Source organism: Ursus americanus, chromosome 24, assembly GCF_024610735.1.
Source record: "Ursus americanus isolate L20-20 chromosome 24, mUrsAme1.1.p, whole genome shotgun sequence".
Classification (NCBI taxonomy): Eukaryota; Metazoa; Chordata; class Mammalia; order Carnivora; family Ursidae; genus Ursus; species Ursus americanus.
This window is the reverse complement of record NC_142150.1, coordinates 19,009,093-19,022,026: the sequence shown is the minus strand read 5'-3', so window position 1 is coordinate 19,022,026 and position 12,934 is coordinate 19,009,093.

Genomic DNA, 12,934 nt, shown 5'->3' with positions numbered 1-12,934 from the left:
AGCTCCCTATTAAAATGCGAGGGCCCCGAGGGAGGTGGCTTTGTACATTCGGTGCTCATCACACAAGCAGAATGTGAATTGAGTAGGGGAGAGGAGGAGTGGGAGGAGGCACAGGAAGAGATCAAGGTTAAAGAGGAGGAGGATTAGAAAGGGAATAGGGAAGTGGGTGGAGACTGGAGACAGTCTTTGCTTTGCTTGTTCACCGATTTGCCACAGGCAGGCCTGGGCCCCTGGGGTTGATCCAGACTCTCAGGATTGAGGACAGCATATCCTTTGCCCTGTTCTAGTTGGCTTTCTGCCAGACACCAGTGGTTTCCAATAGTTAAATTGTTCCAGAGGTAGTCTTGGCTCCTGTGGGAATTACCAGAGAACTCCAGCACTGCTGTGAATCCGAAGAGTTTATATGATTTCCCCTGGGATGGCATAAGCTGTTTTTGTTTCTTTTGATGGAACCTAAAATGTCAAAATAACTATTCTTCCCATCCCCCCTCTACTTTTTAAAAGTACCTTATTTATTTTGAATTTAGGTTTTCTTTACCATTTCAAAAATTCAATGTATTTAAAGTAAAAAACCCAACGAAACAGTACACCTACATTGACCCCACATCAGGCATCCCAACTTTTAGGACATACACTTGAGAGACAAGCCTGCAAAACATTAACTTTGAAAACCGATGGGGCTCATATCCCAAGGCCCACAGGCCTGTAGTGAGCTAAGGAACCGCTGTGAAAGGGCTCAAGGGTTCAGACTCAGCAGCTTCAGGGCCCAGCTCAGGGATGGTCGATTGCACCCAGTCCAAGAGTGAAGGAGGTTCAGCTCTTCATATGAAGGCATCCGCCAGAGCACCCGTATCTCTCGGAAGCGGGTTTTTACACACATGGTGCCCTGAGTTTTGCTTTTGTGGCCTGGGAGTCTCTTGCTCCCTTGGCTCTGGAGGCCACTTGCCATCCTTGTCCCGGGGACTGTAATAATTGGTGTCCCCCAGAAAGGAGCTCATAGTTCTATCTGGTGCCCTGATTTCTGTGGCTCCTGCCAGGGCCACCTCTACATCGCCTGGCTCTGGTGGCCAGGAGGACTTATTCCGGTGGGTCCACAGGACTATAGCCAAAGGCAACAGAGTTCTTAAACAGCTGCCACCCCCAGGGCACAGCAAGAAGCAGTAGCCCCAGGAGCTCAGTCTTTCTGTGAAAGAGGCCTACCAGCTAATCATCAGACTGAGACCTGAGGAGCAGGCTTCTAATTAAACATGCATCTGAGGGCTAACTGTGACCCTCTCCGGAGACCTCGGAGGGCAGGCTCTAGCTTTAGGCTCTCCCTCCTGGAGGGTACCCGTGTCGGGTGCCCATTTGGGTGGCTGCTGCCAGGGGACACCTTTCCATCGCTTGGCTCTGGTGGCCCGTGGGGCCTGCGCTTGTGATCCCACAGGACTATATATATTTGCGTACTTTTAGACACTGATGCCTGAGGGTCTGGCTTCCAGTAAGGCTGAATTTAGCTGCTGAGATCAAGTCTGGGCACACCCTCAACTACTGGGAGCCATTGACCCTGTACTAGGTACTGCTTGGTTTGAGAGACAACAAAGAGCTGAGGCAGGGCTGTGTGGGTTCGTCTCCTACACAAGGCCACTCCTTCAAAACTGGGAGAAGGGACCGTTTCATCTACTACCTAGAAACCAACACAGAGAGTCAAACAAAATGAAAACAACAAACCAGAGGAATATGTTCCAAATGAAAGGCCAATATAAAATCTCAGAATAGCCTTAGTGAAATGGAGATAAGTAATTTATGCTTATCTCGGATAAGGGTTCAAAGTAATGGTCACAAAGGTGGGGGAAGCTCGCCACATGGGGGAAGAGTGGGTGATTACAGTGAGAACTTCAACAAAGAGATGGGAGAATAAGAAAGTACCAAACAGCAGCCACAGAGCTGAAGAATACAGCAGCTGAACTGAAATACCCACCAGTGGGTTCAACAGCTGACCACAGGAAGCAGAAGAAAGGATCAGTCAACTCAAAGAGCAGATGAACTCACCCAAACAGCAGCGAAGAGAAAAAAAAAAAAGAGTGAGAAAGAGTGGAGATCACTTAAGAGACAACATGAAATGGGCTAACAGTCTCATCATTGGTCTCCCAGAAAGAGAAAAGAGAGAGAAAGGGGGCAGAAATCATATTTGAAGAAATAATGGTTGAAACTTCCTTAACTTGGGGGAAGGAAATAGACATCGAGATCCAGGGAGCCCAGAGAGTTTCCGATTAAGAAGACCCCAAAGAGACCCCCACCAAGACACAATCAAAATGTCAGAAGTTCAAGACAAGAAGAGAATAGAGCAGCAAGAGGGGGAAAAAAAACGTGCTGCAGGGGAATCTTCCTAAGATTATCAGCAGATTTTCCCGCAAGAACTTTGCAGGCCAGAAGGGAGTGGCATGATACACTCCAAGCGCTGAAAGGAGAAAAGCTTCCAAACAAGAACACTCCACCTGGCCAGGTTATCACTCAGAAGTGAAGGAGAAATAAAGTGTTTTCCAGAAACGCAAAAGCTAAAGGAGTTCCCCGATAAACTGCCCTTACAAGAAATGTTAAAGGGTCCTCTTTGAGCTGAAAAGAAAGGGTGCTAGTTTGTAATAAGAACACACATGAAATCACAGGCCAGCTAGTTTACTAGAGACGACCAGGAAAAAGCAACTGAGAAGAGCTCTCCTGGGGTCAGAGCTCACCTCACACAGGATCTCAAGAAACTACCCCTGGAAAGGATTATGAGTTTAATGGGATCAGACCAGCGAGCCGTCTTTGCCTCAGGACATTATCTGAAACTATAGACTAACTAGCCAGCAATTCGTGGCGCCTGGAGTTGGTTGCGGCCTAGGAAAGACTCAGGGAGCTGTGCTTAGACCTCTGCCATTCCAGGGGGACCGCGAGCATGTCTGAGGCAGCACCTCCCAGGGAGCAAAGGCAGAAGCTTCACCATGTGGGGAAGAGACTTCCCCGAGAGAGCTGGACTCCTACGCACAGAAGCAAGCCGACAACGCCGAGGAGACCTGGAGGGGGAAGGCCAGTACCTAGAGTTGTTACGGTGTGTTATCTCAAATAAGACAAGACATGCAAAGAGATATGAAAATATGACTCCTATACAGGAAAAAAACAGAGGCAACAGAAAGTGCCAGTGAGAGAAACCAGATCCTACAGCCAACCAGCCAGGGATCCTGGAAATGGCAAAGCTACCTTTCTAAAGTAGAGATGCAATAAGGACATTCCCAGATAAACAAAACCAGCGAATTCATTGCTCGGAGCCCCATCTTAGAAGAAGTACACTACTTCTTCAGGCAGAAAGCAAATGACCTAAGAAAACGATTCAAACACACACACACACACACACACACACACACACACACACGATCACCAGTAAAGATAATAACGTAATTATAAAAGGCAATATAAATGCCTATTTCTTCTCCCCATAACTGATTTTAAAATGTGTATGTAGGGGCGCCTGGGGGGCTCCGTCGGTTAAGCTTCGGCCTTCAGCTCAGGTCATGATCTCAGGGTCCTGGGATCCAGCCCCACATTGGGCTCCCTGCTCAGCAGGGAGTCTTCTCCCTCTCCCTCTGCTCGTGCTCTCTCTCTCTCTCTCTCACTCACTCTGTCATTTCTCCCTCAAATAAGTAAATAAAATCTTTAAAAAAAATAAAATAAAATGTGTATGTAAAATATGTATCTAGTTGTATTGTAATACATTTGGCAATAACAGTTGAAAGGAAGTGGGTAGGAGCAAAGCTATATTGGACCGTATGAGACCAGATGATAAATCAAATAAAATCGAAGCCACAGGACAAATGAAAAGAACCAGAAATGGCAAATAAAAGGTAAATATGACAAAAGCTATAAATATATATTTGCTTTACTTTCTTTTCTCAGATCCTTTTAAAGACGGAGAATTACATAAAGTACTAATATAGCAATGTATTGTTGGGTTTGTGACATATCTGTAGATACAATACATGTAAAAATAATAGCACAAGGGGGAAAAGAGAATAGTTAGAGAGAATGGACATTTCTATATTTCACTGCAGTTAAGTTCTTAAATGTAAAGTAGGTTCTAACAGTTAAGACGTGTAGCATAAGGACTAAGGCACCCGTTGGTGCCTAAGTTCCAAGGACTAAGGAAACAACTAAAAAAATATACGGTGAAAAAAAAAACCAGTAAGGAACTGAAAATACTACATAGAAAACATTCACTTAATGCCAAAGAAAGAAGTAAAGGAGGACTAGAGAGACAAAAAAGGCAGAAGGAAAACATCACCATCTGGAAATCTGGCTGAACACATAGAAACCCAAGGCACCAAAAATGGCCACCGAAAGCGTAAATACATATGACGTTTTTTTCTTATGATTTAAAAACATTAAAAAATGTAATCGACTTCTCAAACAAGGTTAGTAACAGTGTATTGTGGGGTTGATAACATTGCGTAAGTAAAACACATAATGACAACTCTGTATAGGATACAGGCCGTGAGGAGAGAAATGGATGTCCGCTGTTTTAATGTTCTTATATTACACATGAAGTGGTGAACTATCACGTGATGGTAGACCATGATATATTAAAGAGTATGCTGGAAGGGTCAATTCCAGTGCGCTAGGAATTACTCTGAGCCATTTTGCTAAAGTGTCTGCATAGTAAAGGCATGACTCCTAGTAAAGGCAAGAAACATACCTTTTCCTAGTATTGCCTTGAAACCAAGGGTCCAAGAAACTTGGGGGCAATTTTTACAAATTTCCAGCATCATTCATTGAGACGGCTGGAGGAGTCTATCGCCAGGTAGCAAGAACACGACTACGTGACTGGACAAGGCGCCAGGTGGGGGTACTTGGTTCTGAGGTGCTCTGTGTACACAACAGTGATTCCCGGTCCAAAAGAGACATTGCGTTTGGCTGTGGCTCTTATAGAAAGGGAGACAGTAGAAGACTCCTTCTGACACTTCCAGACCCTCCACTGTGAGATAACCTTTGGTTGTGATGCATGTGTTTACTTAGCTGTTGTTATGTATTTATTGTGGTGATTATGTATATCCTTTTCCTATAGCTTTGTAAGCATGGCCCTTTTGAGTCCCCCGAGTCTCAATCTTTAGCGATTGACTCTTCAACTTCCATTGTCAATGTGAAGGATACTCTAAACCCTAAAGCAACACAAAACTATTAAAGCAAAGAGTTAAATGAGCCAACAAAGGTCATAGAACGGAGTCATAAAAAGTACTCAGTTAATCCCAAAGCAGGCTGATAGAAGAGAAAAAAGAGAACCCAAAGCAGAAGAGACAAATAGAAACAAATAGCAAGATGGTAGACTCAAACCTCACCCTGTTAATGGTCATATTAAAGGTAATTTGTATAGGGGCGCCTGGGTGGCATAGCGGTTAAGCGTCTGCCTTCGGCTCAGGGCGTGATCCCGGCGTTATGGGATCGAGCCCCACATCAGGCTCCTCCGCTATGAGCCTGCTTCTTCCTCTCCCACTCCCCCTGCTTGTGTTCCCTCTCTTGCTGGCTGTCTCTATCTCTGTTGAATAAATAAATAAAATCTTAAAAAAAAAAAGGTAATTTGTATAATCACTCCAGTTTAAAAGGCAGAGATCGTCAAATTATGTAAAAAAGCAATACCTACTGATATGCTGCGTACAGGAAATGCATCTTAAATATATAGATACAAATAGGTTAAAAGGATAGAAAAAATAGAGCATGCTGACACTAACCAAAGCAATGTTAGAGTGACTGTATTAATATCAGATAAAGTATATTTCAGAGCAAAGAATATTGCCAAGAGTAAAGAAAGCCATTTCACAATCACATAGTGGTCACTTAATCAAGCGAGCATAACAATCTCAAATGTTTATGCGCCTACTAGCAAAACTTGAAAATAAATGGAGAAAAAAATAGCAAAGGGAAATAGACAAATACACAATTATAGCCAGAGATTTTTAGAAAATGCTCCCTCAATAGCTCATGGAACAAATAGCAGGTCAGCAGAAATACAGTAGACTTGAACACCTCTAGCAATGCTTGACCTGATTGACGTCTTAAAAAACATCCACCCAACAACAGCAGAATACACATTATTCTCAAGTGCACGAAATTTACTAAGAACGTTTTTCTGGCCCATAAAACAAGTCTCAATAAGTTTAAATGGACTCAAGTAATATAAAGTGTATCCTTCAGGGGGATGGGCCTGTTACTACCAACTGTTGGATTTCATGGTCAAAGCCAAACTGGCCAATGAAAAGCTAGCCTGTTTCATGACTTCCAGTTTTAGCTTCAACAAATAAAGAGCTGAGAGGTTGTCACTCCTGACTTTACAACAAGAAAAAAAGCTAAACAAACTGAGAATCTTTGGTGACTTTTCTTTGCACCCACCAGAAAACTGAGATTGCAGAGCAAACCAGCACCATCAAATCTGGACAGATAGGTGACTGCAGAGAACCATAGCCAAGGTCAGCTTGTCTAGAGCAGAAGCTGCTGGAACCCGAAACTGATAGGAGCGCTCAGATGGCAATTTTGATGAATTGCTGGAGGCAATGTGTCGACTACAGGGAGAGTGAGAATCTCCTGGGTGCTAAAGTCGTGAGGACAGGGATCAGACTTTTCTGGGTTTTACCTCTATGAACCCCACTAGGTCTCATGGTGAAGGGTCAAGAGAAAAATCACCTTCTGTCTCTGGCAGGCAGGAGGGGAAAGTAGCCATTCTGAACCCAGTAACCATAAGTAACCATGATGCCCAGAGTGTTCTCCATTACAAACAACTGCTCTCCAGTGAAAAAGACTTTCCAGAGCCTTATACCCCCTGGAGGAAGGACACTTTCCAGTCTCCATCGCTCCAGTTCATGATGACTGTGTCAGGAAGTGTAGATTAAAGAGCAAGGAGGTAAGTTGGGAAACCATTGCCAATGTAACAAAGAGTACAACTTTGATACCTCAAACCAAGTTATTTTTATCCCTGGTGCTAGTAACTGAACTGTTTCCCACCTGCTACCTTCCGTCCATCATACATGGAAGCCCTAACTCCCAGTGTGACAATAATTGGAGATGAGGTCTGCAGGGGGGTAATAAAGGTTGCATGAGAGCATAAGTGTAGGGCCCTAATCTGATAGGACTCATGGCATTTTAAGAAGAGAGAGATCTCCCCCTTACCGCTTGCCTCATGCACACACCAAAGAAAGGCCCTAGTAGGATATAGCAAGAATGTGGCTGTCTACAATCCTAGAAGAGTGCTCGCCAGAAACCAACCAGGCTGGTGCTCCGACCTTGGACGTCCAACATCCAAAACGTGGGAAAATAAATCTCTGTTGCTAAAGCCACCCAGCCTGTGGTATTTTGTTACGACAGCCTGAACAGACTAATGTACCTGGCGATTATACGTTATGCTTGTCCCTGACCGTAGATTATTTGTAGAGAGGGAAGAGGATGCCAGTAGAAAAGGGAAGAGCCTTAAAATGCAAGAAAAAGTAGGTAACTGATGAAGCAAAGTCCTCAATCAATAGAACCCTTTGGAAATTAGATGAAGGCCAGGGACTGTCACCTAAAAAGTGACATAAGGACAAAATTCTGCATTAATTTCAGAAGATTCATGGATCACCTGGAGTGCCTTATGGACTGCCGTCCGTCTTGGGGAAACCTGTTGGACTGGGAACAGGAACTTTGGAGGGCGATGGGGGTGGGGGCGGGGGGCTAGTTAACAGGACACAAGGAGGCAGGGAGACAGTTGGAGGAGGAGGACGGCCAGTCTTTGGACTTCACATGTTAAAAGTCAATGTCTCCATGGAGTATGAGGAAGGGAGGAGCAGAGGTGCTGGGGCATAGAAAGGTTAAGATCCACTCAAATTAGGGGAAAAAAATGAGGAAATAAGTAGTAATGCGAAAAAAGTAATCCAGGGTTTTAGGGACAGCCAGCTGGGGGGGGAGGATTACATATAATAATGCTATTATTATATGGCTGCTGTAGAGGCCCTCAGCCTGATGTGTGATCTCACCAGCTCTGTGAGGCGGGTGCAAGCAGCAGCACTTGTGGCGGAAATAAAATGGATGTGGGATTTATTACAAATTGAGGATCGACAAGGAGAGTGTGAGGACAGAGTTGCTATAAACTAGGGCTGATTTTAAATGAGGATCTAACTGCAAAATATTGGATAGGGCAGGAAGAAAAGAAAGAGGGGGGAAGAGAGAGACGGAGGGAGGGAGGGGGGAAGGAAGGAAGGAAGGAAGGAAGGAAGGAAGGAAGGAAGGAAGGAAGGAAGGAAGGAAGGAAGAGTTAGTGGTTAGTGTTAGGTATGCGTGGCCTGCCCTGGGGCATTGAATTTCTTACTCTGAATAAATGAAATTTGATACCCTGTTAGTAGGCATTGAGAACAGGTTTTCTTTTGTTTGTTCAAGGGTTGTAACTAAGCCCTGTAGGCAGGAAGTTGCCAGGGTTCTCTGGTCTGATCCCAGTTTCCCCAGCACTCGTCTCTGGGGGAGGGAGCTCTATGGTATCCTGACTCTAAGGGCGGGGGGGCTGGAAGCAGGCTTCTTCGGAAACTTTGGGGCTGCTGTAAAGCCACCTCCACCCACAGAGCTTCTCTTCTCAGGCTTGATGGGGGCTTAGAAAAGCCTGTTCTACCGCCTGCACTTTTTTTTTTTTTTTTAAGATTTTATTTATTTATTCGACAGAGATAGAGACAGCCAGTGAGAGAGGGAACACAAGCAGGGGGAGTGGGAGAGGAAGAAGCAGGCTCATAGCGGAAGAGCCTGATGTGGGGCTCGATCCCATAACGCCGGGATCACGCCCTGAGCCGAAGGCAGACGCTTAACCGCTGTGCCACCCAGGCGCCCCTACCGCCTGCACTTCTTAGTGAATCGGAAGAGGCGATGTTTCTAAGTTTCCTGCACCAGATGTAGAAATAAAGTACCCATGACTTTATCCACAAAAAGTACCTGAAAAACATTCAGGATTATTACAGTTAAGCCAAAAGGTACTCGAACAGATGTCGTACTCCGTAACAAATATTCTTTTCTCCCCATGAAAAATTATGCAAGTAACACATGTTCTTATAGAATAACTATAAAGGCAGATAAACAAAACATGAAAAGCACCCCAGATTCTACCATCCAGAGATAACCATGTCTGCGTCGTGTTGTATATCACACCGGACACTTCTATTTGCAGGTGCCGACATGTATGTTTTATGAAAATGGTGTCATATTATATCAATGTTTCGCACTCCTCCTGTAATTTATCAGTCCGTTGTGAACACTGCAAGTCAGGCTACATCTATACAACATTCCTAGTGGCTCCGTGCTATCCTGCCATTCCTCAATTGTTGGATCTACTGCAGTTGTTCCAGAAAGCCATCGACACAGTAATGCTGCGTAGGGAGCAGCCACAGAATCGCAGTGGCATCCAAGAATTAACATTTGTTCAGTTTACAAGATTGCAGGGGTTCAGCTGGTCCAGGCTCACTTACAGCTTTGCAGTCAGCTGCCTGTTGGCTGAGCAGTCCTCATTTTGACTTGTTCCTGTGTCCGCGACTGGCTGGCTACTGGCTTCGTTCGGATGCTCGTGGCTGGGACAACCAAGGCAATTCTGGTCTGTTCCAGGTGAGTTACCCTCCAGGAGGCTAGCCCCGGCCTGTTCTCATGGCTATTCGGAGGAGCAACAGCTAAGCAGAAATGTGCAAGCACTTTTGCAAGCCTCTGCTTGTGGCATATTTGCTCACATCCTGGTGGCCAAAGCGAGCCATGTGGCCACCTGTGCAGAGTAGAATGGCTCGGCACAATTATGGGCAAATGGTGTGGTTCTAGGGAGGGGTGAAGAATTGGGGACTTTTTTTTTACGGTAAATTCTTATACAAATATCTTTGAGTGTCATGTGTGGAATATAAGAAACAGTGCAGAGGATCATAGGGGAAGAGAGGGAAAACGGAATTGGAAGTCATCACAGAGGAAGACAAACCATGCGAGACTCTTAACTATAGGAAACAAACTGAGGGTTGCTGGAGGGGAGGTGGGTCGGAGGACGGCATAATTGGGTGATGGGCATTAAGGAAGGCACGTGATGTGATGAGCACTGAGTGTTACACGCAGCTAACAAATTATTGACACTACATCTAAATTAATGATGTATTATATGTTGGCTAATCGAATTTATTTTTTATTTTTTTTTAAAGATTTTATTTATTTATTCGACAGAGATAGAGACAGCCAGCGAGAGAGGGAACACAAGCAGGGAGAGTGGGAGAGGAAGAAACAGGCTCCCAGGGGAAGAGCCTGATGTGGGGCTCGATCCCATAATGCCAGGATCACGCCCTGAGCCGAAGGCAGACGCTTAACCGCTGTGCCACCCAGGCGCCCCGTGGCTAATTGAATTTAAATAAAAAAAATATATATATTTGCTGCTAAAGAAAACCCCCAAATATCTTTGAGTGTTACCTGATTATTCTGTGAAACAAACCCCTAGGAGAATTGCTAGGTAAATCCTTTTCTGAAGACTCTGAAGATAAACTATCAAATTGCTCTCCGGAAAAGGCATACCAGTTTCCGTTCCCATTAACGGCAATGACAGAGCAGATTCCCCTATGACTATGATGTATAGAAAAAATATTATGCAAACTATGGACACTCTAGGGGTCTGTGCTGAAGTTGTATGATGTGCCCCAAAGGTTCATAGACATAAACCAGGAAAAATAAGTTCACCTTGGAAGTTGCAAGAGAGGTACCCCAGTGTGGTCCTTTGGAAATGCATGTTCTAGTCCTTCCTTAAGAAGTACTGGAAAAACTTGAAACAACCAAGAAAAAGAAACACCCACAAACAACAACAACAACAGAAGTACTGGAAAGAATCTAGACAATGTGGAGGGACAGAGAAGGTAAACACAGATCCTGGTTTTCATGGAACCATATTGGTTTACCCACTAAGCAAACTCCTCTTTCACTCTGGAAAGATTTCCATCTTGGACTAGAGATTTTATAATGCCCAGGGAAAAGTCACCTTAACTAAAATCATTCCCTTTGATTTCAAACTCCTTCCTTCATGCAACTCATGATGTTTTGAGTTTTGGGGTTTTTTGGGGGGGTTGTTATGTGTCGGACACTGTCCTAGGCACTGGCAACCCAGTAGTGAGCAAAATCTAACTCACTCCCTGCTTTCCGTCTGAAATGTTTCAGGGGAGAACTCTTGATGGGGCGATCACAGCAATCAAGGTGGAAGCACAGCAGTGTGAAGGTTACAAGGGAGAAGGCTGTGGTTCTCAGAGCATTTATGTAACAGGGAGATTTCATCTTCTTGCAGAGGGCACGGATGACTCCAAGGGCAAGTAATGCTTTAGCCGAGATTGGAAGGATATTTTAGATTGACCACGGGGAAGCACCTGGGGCAGGTGAGAACATGTATGAAAACTCTGACAAAAGGAAGCAAGTCCAGACAAGAACGTGAAAGAAGATTCGTGTAGCTTCTGTGGAGAGAACCAGGGGAACTTGGAGTGCGATAGGACTGGAGAGCCTGCCCAGCATCCCCTACGCCTTTCTTCCTTCCCAACAGAATCTCCATTTTGTTCAGGAATCCAGACATCCCCCAACACAGTGTTCTGCCTCAGGGGACACTAACTTCACTCCCAGTTTAAGGGAGTGATCCTTTTCCCAGCAATTTGGTTTACTTTTCAGCTTGTGCCCTGATTCTTGCAACTAAGAGAAGGAAAGTTTCCCGTGGACTTCCAAGAAAAGTTTCCTTGCTCCTAAGAGTGACTCAAAAGAAAAGATGGTCCTTAATTGTTTCTCTGAGTTTTGTCAAATCTGGATGGGAAGCGGGGGGCAGCGGGGGGCAGCCCTCTTCTCCTCCCGAAGTTGGAGCTGGCATCAGGGAAGGTGGAGTAGACACGTGGAAAGAACCTTTTGCCTTGAAAGAACACATGGAAAGGCTGAGGTGCTCAATCAAGGTGCCCTGAAGGCCACCCTACCGCAGGACCTCCTGTTATAGGGGATACGTAATTCCTGAAATTCTTATTGTTCAAGCCAGATTGAGTTGGAGTGTCTCTTACTTGTGGTCAAAATGTCATAATAAGAAAGAAGGGATAGACTATATCTCTTATTGATGTTGGATGCTATGTTAAGGATTCTTCTTTTTTTGTACCTTTATCCTAAGATCCATTGAAAGTCATTAGAGAATTTTAAGCAGAGAGCATGATCCATATTTTCATTTTGCAAAAGGTTACTTTTGCTGCTGCATGGAGAAATTCTAAAGAGACAAGAGTGGGTGCAAGGAAACCAGTTAGGAGGCCTCTCCCTTGGGTAGTGAATGTGGAGAACCTTGTTGAGCCCTACACAAGGTGGGAAGCTGCAGAATGAGCACCATTTAATCAACATCATTAAAATTCCATTTTTTAAAAGATTTTACTTATTTATTCATCAGAGAAAGAGAGAGCACAAGCAGGGGGAGAAGCAGGCTTCCCCTGAGCAGGGAGCCTGATCGGGACTCGAGCCCGGGACCCTGGGATCATGACCTGAGGTGAAGGCAGACGCTTAACCTCCTGAGCCACCCAAGCGTCCCTAAAATTCAATTTGATGTTGCTGTTTTTAACAAGATCTAAGGGGGCCAATAAAAAATGCCGATGCAGAATGGCCTCCTTTCAAGGGCCAGCATTTTTTAAGAACTCTGCGCTGCCTTGCATTGCCCTGGGTCTCACCCTTTGCAAAGGATAGCCCTAGAGGTGACATGCGTGAGATGGTAGCCTGGATAGAAGGTGCTGATAGTGGAGATGGAGGTGGGGAAGAGGGGGCATAAATATTTTAGAAATAATGTTTTCGTGAAAGAATGAATAGAGCCAATAAAGGAGAGAGAGAGAGAGGTATTGAGGATGACCCTTGGGTTTCTGTGCAAAAAGAGGAAATGGTGGTGTCATTAGATGATATAGAAAATTTTGGAAGA